Here is an 11,472-nt window from a genome sequence, read left to right as displayed (position 1 = left end):
TCTTAATTGGAGTGTCTTTTGGAGCCTTAAATGCTGAAGTGGCTCTTTAAATAAGTAATAAAATCTTATTTGAAGAGTCTTTTGGTGATACTCTAAGAAACAACACTCAATTTCTTTATCTACTGCTAAGGCAGAATATATTACCATTGGTAGTGTTGTACTCAATTACTTTGGTTGAAGCAAATGCTCGAAAATTATGGTTTCGCTCAGGATATTCTTACTGTATATTATGATAATACAAGTTCAGTCAATATTTCAAAGAATCATGTTCAACACTCTAGAACTAAGCATATAAATATCAGACATCATTTTGTTCGTGATTTAGTTGAAAACAAGACTATATTTCAGGAGTAGATTAAAACAGAAAATTAGTTTGCGGATATCTTTATTAAAGCTTTGGATGCATGTAGACTTGATTCCTTAAGAAAAGTTTTAGGTATTTGTTCTATGTAGCCATGTTCTAACATTTTATATATGTATCATTATTTTTTTGCATCTCATGACATGATTAATACATCATTCGCATGTGTTTTTGCATGACATGTTCTCAATTTGAATCACTATGCGCATAAAAGTCTTGTTTTGATGACTTGAAAGCTTGAAACAATTTTTTATTGGTTTAATTTAAACTTATGAACATATATCTTGGAAGTACTTGATTTTCAATTTTGAGACTTCTGATGTTGAGATTAACAGATTGAACATTGACTTTTTGCTTTTAACTCTTATCTCAACTGTAGATATCAAGATATGCAGGCACCTCAATTAGAAATAGCTACCTGTAACTTTTAAGAGTGAAGCTATCCTTGAGTAATTTGAGTCTGCGTACTCGAAATACGACAAAGAACGAACTACCATCAGAAAAAGGCTACCTTAAGAGGTAAGGTGAAAGTTATTAATTGTAAGCATTTAAAAAAATAATATATACAGTAGAATGAAAAATTTTATTACTGCAATCTCTTATTACACTGCCTGTTACATTGAAAAAGTCAATTCAAAGATTAAGATGATAAGGTTAGTTTGACTTGTTTATTCTATTTTTCAATACAAAAATTGTTGATTTTGAGAAAAATCGAGATTGAGTCATGATGGATTTATATCACGCACACACATACAAAAGTTTAAAATTTAACTAATCTTCTATTGATTTAATTGATTAAAGTTTGATTATCTTGATTTTGCTTGTATTGTGATGATTATTGATGAACACACCTTTTTAATTGTTCAAAAATCATATATTTATTTTACAAAAGTGCATATTAGTTTTTTTTTTTGTTTTTTAAAGATGTCTTATAGCATAACATTTTTGGGGTAGGTTCAAGAGACACATTTGTAGACACAAGTTTAACACAATTTTTCAACCAATGGATTAGATTGAAATGAAGGGTCAGGATTAGATTACATGAGTTATTAATTTCATTAATATCTTTCTCTCTCCTCTCTTTAATGTTTAGTTCTTTTTCTTCTTTTATTTAAGACTCTCTCTTTTCTCTTTCCTATAAATGATTGTAAATGGAATAATTAAAGCCATCAAAATTAATTTATATAACTTACATAATCTATTTGTAACTGTAAACTAGCCCATTTTAATTACCTAACTTACATAATCTATTTGTAACTGTAAACTAGCCCATTTTAATTACCTAGAAGCACTTGTCCTTCTTCTACACACATTACTTTCTTCAATTAGTCGCTGTGCTGACGAAGATTCCTTTTTTGTCAATCTTCTTCAATTGCATCATTATTTATTTACGTATGCTCCATGATGAAATGATCAGATTCATATCAATGTTTTTTTTTGGCTTCATATCAATTTTTTTTTTCGCTTTGTGTGTCTGTATAAACTTTTACTTATTCCATTTAGAAATTATATAAGTAAATTAATTTAAAATATAATGGAAAAGAACAATGTTGTTTGATAGGAAATGGTTGTGATTTTTGATTAAAACCTTTTACGAAGTTTATTGATGAAGGTTGTGCATATACGACTTGTAGAGTTGGTTCTGAAACTATGGAGCAAAAATTGTACAATTTGTTCCATATAAAAGGTTTTAATAAAAAAATCACAATCATTGATGAAGGTTTTTGATTAAAACCTTTTACGAAATTTATTGATGAAGGTTGTTCACATACGACTTGTAGAGTTGGTTCTGAAACTATAGAGCAAAAATTGTACAAGTTTTTTCCATATATTGCTACTTTATTTCACTGTTGGTAAGTAAATTAATTTTGATGGATTATGTAAGTAAATTAATTTTGATGGTTTTAATTATTCCATTTACAAAAAATTATAGGAGAGAGAAAAGAGAAAATCTTTAATAAAAGAAGAAAGAGAATTAAAAATTAGAGTTGGACTATTGGCACCCCTCTCATCTCCTCATAAAACCTCATTTTTAGTTATATTCATTTTATTTTCGAAAATACCCTTTTTTTTAGATACACTTTTCTAAGTTCTTAATTTTCATTTGATTTATTTTATTATTAAAACTCAAAATATTATTGTGCTATTTTTTATATTTTTAATTTTATTATTAATCTACACACAAATTAAAAAGTTATATGGGTGATAAGTTTTTTAGTGTTAATCATTGGCTGAAATAACACATATTTCAAATTATAATTTCAAAGTAATTTTAAGTATAAAAATATTTAATCAATAAGAAATCAAAAGAGAACAATAGATTATTTTAAATTTGTATAATTTATTTTAGTTAAACAGGAAGTAACACACACACACACACACACATATATATATTAAAAGGATTGATTATGAATTAAGTAATTTTCTGGAAAAAAAATCTTTATGTGTTTAATTTTTAATTGTCCTTAATTGTTATTTTATTTAAAGTGGGGTTTTGTAAGAAAAATGTAGGGGTGCCAATAGCTCCACTCTAAAAATTAAAGAGAGAAGGAAGAAAGATATTAATGAAATTGATAACTCATGTCATCTAATCTTGACCATTCATTTCAATTTAATCCAGTGGTTGAAAAATTGGGTTTAAACTTGTGTTTAACAACTTGTCTCTTGAACCTATCCTAAAAGTTTTTAATTATGTGTTTCATTTATCAAAGAGGGAATTTTAATCATCATTGCATGGACGATTGCATGATACATATATGCATGCATTTTAGTTTTAGGGTTTTTTTCATGATTTAGGGCTTTTCGAGGTTTCTCGAGTGTTTAGGGGCCTTTCTGTAATTGTGTTATTAGCACCTGACCATTTTTAGGTAGGGCATACTTTCCTGTAACTGTGCGGTTTTTCAAAATTTGACATGATCCTCAATGACGTCCTTCTGACGTGTTTTTGCATTATACTTGTGGTTTTTGCAATTTTCATTGAAAATAGTTCTTATGACCTTATTATTGTTTTATAAATACCCTATGACCTTATTTTGTTGGATAGATACATATGACGATTGCACCAATTCACTCAACAATTTTGTTGGATCTTGTAATGGCCATGTCGATTCAATTGAAGAAGTCCTAGTGAAGCCAATTCATATGAGCATGTACCAAAGTCTCCAATTCATCAAAATAGCGGCCACTTAATCTTTAGTTATGTGTTACCATGTGCTTATAGTAAAAGGTACTATACTCATTCTCCTAGTGATGGTCTTGATCTCTTGCTTAATAGAAAATTTCATTCTTAATGCATTGTTGATATTTTTAAGTTTATTCCTTTTGAGATTGAATCATCCATTATTGTTACTGGTTTAGAAAACATCATTAAGAATATCTCTTCATATGCATCTAACATATTTCGTGAATTCTATGCCAATTTGAATAAGAATACTGCAGATGAGACTAAGCGTAGTTTTCTCCATAAAACTTATGTCAGAGGACGTATCTTGAAGTTTTCCCTATTTTTAATCAATAGTCGATTTGGGAGTAAAGATTTTGATCATAATAATGTCTGGAAGCACATGGATACCTTGGACATGTCTACTATTGTTACTTGACTTTTAGGAAGGTATTCACCTTGGCCTAAAGACCTTTTGGTTTCCAAACTTGATTCTAGATATCAAGCTTTGTATTAGATTGGAGCACACAATTGGTATCCTACTGAAAATTATGCTATAGTGGATCTTTTATTTGCTAAAGTTTTGTTTTTAATTGGAGGTGAGGTTTCTTTCAACTTTAGCAAGTTGGCTTTTGATTTGATTATGAAAAATACTGATGCCTTTTGGGAGAGATGCATTACCATTCCCTTCCTTGATTTATCAAGTTTTGACTTCTTAGAATTATACTTTGATTGAAGAAAATGAGGTCTTTCCTTCTTTTCCTATTTATATTGAACCATCCTATCCTATGTTGAAGTCCCTTGGTGTTGTTTGTGATCAAGATGAAGATACTTCAATTGAGAATGCTTTCCTAAATTCAGCCACTATCAATTTTGAGCTTCAAACAATTCAGTCCACTTTCCATCACTTGGATGATTAGATGACTTTAGATTTATTAGGTCACGTTGAATGCATTGAACACAACTCTTGATGACATTAGGTGTGTTTAATACCCTTGATTCATAAGCTTTATGCCCCTTTGTTCGTTAGTTTTGCTTTTACCTAGTTTAGGATATGCTATTTCAATTTTCGTTTATGTTCTTTATTGTGCTTTGGTTCCTTTTGTAAAAAAGGGGAGAGTAACGTATTTTATTTTTTCTTGCCTCGTGAAAGGGGGAGAGTGGTTTTTTATTTTGTTTAAAGAATTCAATTTCGATAATAAATGTGGAGTTTATTTATTCTTTCTCTAAGGCGAGCTTGTTTGATTTGCATATGATCTTTATTACTTCTTTTATTATGCATTATTGCTCTCGTCATTTGTTGATATGAGATTATTTTTCTTAAAGGGAAAGTTAATTTTCTCAATTGAACAATGGACGTTGCATTTATTTATTATAGATGATTTTTATCTTGAATTAACGGTGACTAATTATTTTTGCTTTGGTTAGTTCTTCGTTTGCTTTTGTTGCCTATGGGTAGGTTATTGCTCGTGATCTATCTTGCCAATACACACGCCATTTGATGATTATAAAATTGGTTAGTTTATGTTTTGACTACAAGGATGCCAAAGGGGAAGATTGTTAAGGCTTTTATTATTGGCATCATCTTGTCAATAATTTTTTAATTTATTTATTTCTTTTATTAGGGATTAGTTTCCTTTTATTAGAGATTTATTTAGTTGTGGAAATTAATTAAAATTAGATTATATGGAATCTCGGAGAATATTTTGGAGGAATAAAAGAAGCAAATTGGCGTGTAAGAGGATTCCATATCAAAGAGTTCAAAATAAAGATGACTAGTACATTGGTAAGTATATCAAGTATTTAAGGATTATTGAACTCTTAAGGAATATCCTAGTATCAAGTATTTGTGGAATATTGAACTTCTAAGGAAGTATATCTTAATATTCCTCTACAAGAGTTTGAGTGAAGTACCAATCTCATCTCTAAGTAATGTTGTTGTTATCAGGATAACAACTTTGCCTGCAGTTGTTTGTTGTTCAAGTAGAAGATTAAGCCTAGTTCAAGAAACCTTGGTAGCTAGCTAGGTCGCTGTTATTGCCACTTTGTCTATAGTTTTTAACCAATTATAATATATAAGTAATAAAAATGTTTGTGTATAGTTTTATATTCATACTAACCATTTTTTGTTGCGTTAATGATTTAAGAACAATGGTTAACCCACTCTAAACGAACTTCATCTATCTCAGCCTGAGTGTACATAACCTTTCAATGGAACTGAAAACCATAAAATCAACATTGTCAAATTTCCATAACAATGCAGTGCGAATGGTACAAACCAATCCTATGATTTTATTCATCACTAACTCACATCATTCATTAGCAAACTAAGGTCTGCTATAATGTCTTTTATAAACCTCAAGACATAATAGCCGCATTCCACGCTTCCCGATTGCTGAGGGGTCTATTCACAGTTATAAACCAAAAAAATCAATATAAATATATTCTATTTTAGGCTTAAAATGATAGATACATAGAATTTTAGTTAAGATAATTTGTTTACCTTCACAAATCTCATATTAGGGTTATAATTCCATCTTTCCTTACAATCCTCAGCTGAGAATAGTGTCATAGCGCTGTATGAATAAAGTACATTGGTTAAAATATTAAAAATATATTAAAAAAAGCGAGAATATTAGAATTAAGAGATGGAAAGGAATACATACGATTTAATCAGTTGTTCTAAATCAGGATCAGGAGCATTGTACCCCCTAGGATCTAAATAAAACACTTCTTTTTTTGCCACATCAATCACAACCAAAACCCAATGGAAGCTAAAATAGAAAAAAAAACAAAGAAAGCCAAGCAACAGTTATCAAAGACAAGATAAAATGAATAAATAATGATTAAAACACTTTATTACAGTTTGAAATTTCCGGACCTAGGGTTGTATGGCACAAACAAGAATTGTCCTTTATAGGCTTTTTTCAAGCGCTTGCACACACCTTCTGCTCTACTGGGACGGGAAATGTCTAGTATTTGTCCAGGATGGGGTGACACAACCTGGACAGATGAATCCAAATGGTCTTGTTCTTTTTTTGTTTGGGATAATCTAGTCATACAACAACTTGAAACAGTGGATGCAAAATACCAAAACTTGTCATTAGACAAGTATTGCAACATCATATAAATTAATTCAAGTGTAAAGAAAAACAAAAATCTTTTACGCAATATATACTTCAATAGCATTAACTCTAATCACTTGCATCGTCATCATCGCATCACACTTCATTTTCCCAATATGGGCTACAATACCTTCTAGCTGAAATACATTATCATCAATCCAATATGGAATCCAACCAAATGGAGGCAAGTACATGTCACATAATGTGCCAAAGAGTTGCAGCATTGGATGATTGTTTTTGTGCATTGCCCCTGCATGCCTAGTGTTTCTCGACACATGCTGCACTGTATCTTTCTTCCTTTTGTTTTTGTTCAGATTTTTAGCCCTTGTTTTTGGGCTATGGGCGGAACTTGCTATAGACCATTAGCTAATTGCACATTCTCTTGAAATAATGGCTTTATGGCACTACCAAGCTTTGGTTTTTCCCCCTCATTTGCATCACCCATTGGCAAGTTGTGTTAAGTCTTGGACTTTTTCTTAGCATGACAATAATGTTTTTTGTTGTCCCTCTTTTCTTCTTAGGTTTACTCTTATCCTTTTTATCAGCTTCTTTTTGCTTTTCTACCCTTTTTTTAGTTGAGGATTTCCTCTCTTGGCCATCTGAGTTTTCTAAGCTAGGAGGCTCCTGAAAATTACAAAGGCAAAAATCTAAACTAAATAAACCTACTAATATAGTATATGCACTAAGGCTGGAAAAAAAAAGTTACTAACCTTCTGTTCAACTACATCCACCTTGTCATTATCCTTTGCTTCTAAGCAATCAACAACACCATTGCTAGGAATAGGTGGGAAGATGCAACTTCCCACATGTCAGTGGCGAGGTGTCTTCTTTAATTGTTTGGTGATTTTCTCCAGCTGACTTTCAATTTCTTTCTCCCAGGCATACAAGTCAGTCTCTGCAACATGTTTATTATGCCCATGAACTGTGTGAAAGTACTCGGTAGGTGTTACAAATTTACCAAGACCTTGCATATGGCCAATTCGAGGAAGCTTTCCCAATGATTGTGCAAGTATGTTGTTTCTTCCATCTGACTTCAAGGAGCCTTTCTTAGCCTCTTTTTTGAGCTTTTCCTATCACCATCAGAAATAAATTAGTAATAGTATATAGTTGTAATCTACTCACGCTAAACTAATTAAAGAATATTTAACTTTATTGAAGCTCCTCACCATTTTCATAACAATCTTCTCAGTTTCAAGGTCGTAACCCTATTTTTCATTCCCCGAGCTCTCTTCCAAAGTTCACTCCTGTCTACTAAGTCTTCTAAAAGACCAGTTTCTAAGCACTGGTGGATAAACAAATCATATTATTTAAGTCCACTCAATAATTAATATTTTAAACAAATTAACCTAATATAAATTGATAGCCATGTACTTACCATATCTTGCATTAATCCAACATATCCTCTTCGACTAAGTCGATGATTCAACTTATTGGAGGCTCTTTTCTCCTTATTAGCACAACTAACTTTCTGAATAACTTCAACATACAGAGGTGTTTATTGGTATTTATCCAACAAATACTAACAAGTGAGAAAACCTAAGTCAAACATAAAGCCTAAGTCAAAGATACTAACTTGAAAGGCATTTGATAAACGTTTATTGACAAACTTTATCAAAACATGTTTCTTGATTTGGGGATAATCAATTGGAGGTCTGTATAGTCTCTTCCGGTCTTGTGCGAATGGCACAATGTACTTTTTTATCAACATGTACTTAAAGTTCCGAAATGCATGCACAATTGATTGCAGCAGCTACTTCTTACTTTTAAGATGAACGATGAATCAGTCCGAATACCATATATGATATTCTAATAATTACCAAGACCAGAACAATTGATTAAAGATCAATAGATTAAAGAATTTGGACATTTACCTGAATGGACTCCCATAAACGCTCCTTCGTCTCTGCTGGAACTTTACGCCAATCAGAAAATAAAATCGAAACTGAACTACTAGCTAATACTCGAAGATAGGAAGCTAGCTCAGTGGCCTCATCACCAGCAAGAACGCCTAATACATTATATTGTACAACAATCCTCTCTTTCCTCATTTTCAGCTTTTTGTTCTGCCTAGCACCTATATTCACACCCCTGGTCGCATTACTACTCTCTGGAGCATCCATATTAGCACCTCCAACAACGTCTGCAACACCTTTCATACCAGCCATTGCATTTTTCCCACCGTGTTTCAGTCTACATTTAGGTGCATCTAAGCCACAATATGGACATGCATTATATCCTTTAACAGTACAACCCTTTAAATTCCCGTATGTTGGAAAGTCATTTATGGTCCATAACAAAACAACCCTTAAATTAAAGAATTTCTTTCTGTTAGCATCGTAAGCCTCCATCCCAACATCCTATAAAGTTTGCAAGTCTTCAATCAACGGTGCCAAGTACACAACAATGTCATTGCCCGGTTGTTGAGGACCAAAAATCAATAAGGACAACATCATAAACAAATAGATATCTCAAATAACAACCAAGGAGAGAATAAAACAAAAATCAAGACTAGTAGAACTGTAGAGGATGATGCCAGGAACTTACCCTCCAAATTTACGAGAAAATAGAGTTAAAACACTTGCCCCTAGAAGCAAATATTACGCCACTGCCCTCTCTTTTTCTCCCATCTTTTTCTTCCTTTTTTTATATCATTACCAAGGCTTGCTTTTCTTTTATACTTATTATTCTCTACCTAATTTCATCCAAGTCCAAAACTTAGTGATATTTGCACACCAAGCAAGCCTTTGGACTTTTGACCTTTGGACCACCCAAATGAGATGGATCCAACAATATATATCACTCAAACTCCTCCTTTTTTATTCATACTTCACATTAATGGTTTAAAGCTCATTTTATCATAGTTTCTTAATTATTATTTTTTCCAAAGTTATAATTAACCCGTTTGCTCAATAATTACAATAGATTTAACAACATAAAACTTGAGGGTCTTTCACATTATTTGTCATTTTTTATTGTTCCCTTGCACACATAAGTCCCCCACTTTGAGTGTTTTTTTTTTTTTTTCACTTTCAGCACAATATTCTTACATCAATGTACGATCTATTCACTTTCAAGATCCTTTATCTACAATTAAATTTTCTAAAATTGAAGTTCAATGACGAGTTACAATAGCATAGCACCTTGTAAATATTGCATATACGTAATTTTATGAAGCAGAGTTGAGCAATAAAAAACTGTTAAAACAGAAAAACAAGTAATAAATTAAGGCATTAAGCAATGATTTTCTAACATTAATTTGGGCTTCCTTTAGGATATATTTAAGAGTAACCTTTGTCGGCTGAAACAACCCTTAAAAGCCATAATGTTTGTTTTTTTAACAAATCAATTAAATCCGATTAAAATGCCATAATGTTATTTTTTCTAACAGTAAAATTCAGTCAAAAACTTGAATGAAACAAATTTGAATTGACAATAAGGATTTAACTGATGTATTTTGAAAACTTTTAATTTCTAAATTTTTCCGATAAACAGCAAGGACTTAAGAAAAAAATAACCTTAAAATCATCATATACTTGGTCTAAATCAAAATCACATTTTTTTTCTGTTTTCTTATTTTTAATTTTCTTTTTTAAAAGATAAAGGTTGGGGTAAAGGCAAATTTTTAACCTTCTATAGTAAAACCTCTATAATTTTATACTTGATAAATTTATAAGATTTATTACAGTAGAATATCGTTAAATTAGTACTTGATAAATTGATAATTTTGATTAAATAATAGTTTTTTCCATCCTGTCTAAGGCTAACATGGTAAGTTAAAAATTCGATAAATTTATTAGATAATAAAATTTTAAAACAAAATTTATTTTTCTACAAGAATGAATTAATTCATAAATTAATAATTAATTAATTTGAAACTAAAGATAGCCAATGGGGTTAAACCAAGGCCCACGGTCGGCATGGCACGGTCCACCAAGTGGACGGCCAGTGTTGTGCCATGCTCATAAAAAGTCCATCAACTTTTTTTTTTCTCAAGCCCACATGCCTGGCGTGTTTTTTTAAGCCCATCAGTCAATGCACTTATAACAACAACAACAACAACAACAATTTTTATTAAAGGAACAATTAACATTTCATTATAAGTTTATCACAATTTCACAACTATATATTTAATTTCACCAATTATAATGCAACAATACATAAATTCAATTACATACATCATAGTAATGACTAATAAAAACTAAAATTACAATCTTAGAATAATGATTACAAGAAATTACAACTACGAGATATCAATTATAACAAGTCACAAGTCACAACTTACAACTAGGAAATACAGATTACGACAAATCACAACTATGAAAATATGACATATTGATTATTAAGCACGAAATAACGTTTATTAATCACAATTATGGTTACAATAGCGAGCAAGGTTAATTCTGTCTTGACCTTGATGGCGAGCTAAAAAATTTGATACGTGTCGACAAAAAGCCCTTGTACCATGGGCATTTGAATAAATATTTCTCAATGACAATAGTTATACTCGAAGATCATCCGTTTGTAAGGACTATGCGAACCATTATCTATTATTTCCTCCCTTACTGTAGTAAAATTTTGAAAAAAATTATTTAAATAACAGATTATGGACTTATTTAACCTTGCATTGTTTTTTTGTTGAGGTCCAACGGCATAGACATTGTATTCTTCAGGTTGTTGAGCTTCTTCTGCATTTATATTATGTTCTTGAGGATCCATGGTGCTTTTGGTTTTGGAATATTGGAAAGTTTGAGGGAAAAAGAAAAGAAGAAGAAGAATTTTGAATCGTCATAGACTCATAGTGTTTTGGTATGCATAAATAATTATTA

This window comes from Citrus clementina, unplaced genomic scaffold, assembly GCF_000493195.1.
Source record: "Citrus clementina cultivar Clemenules unplaced genomic scaffold, Citrus_clementina_v1.0 scaffold_9, whole genome shotgun sequence".
NCBI classification, from domain to species: Eukaryota; Viridiplantae; Streptophyta; class Magnoliopsida; order Sapindales; family Rutaceae; genus Citrus; species Citrus x clementina.
Note: the sequence above shows the minus strand (reverse complement) of the source record.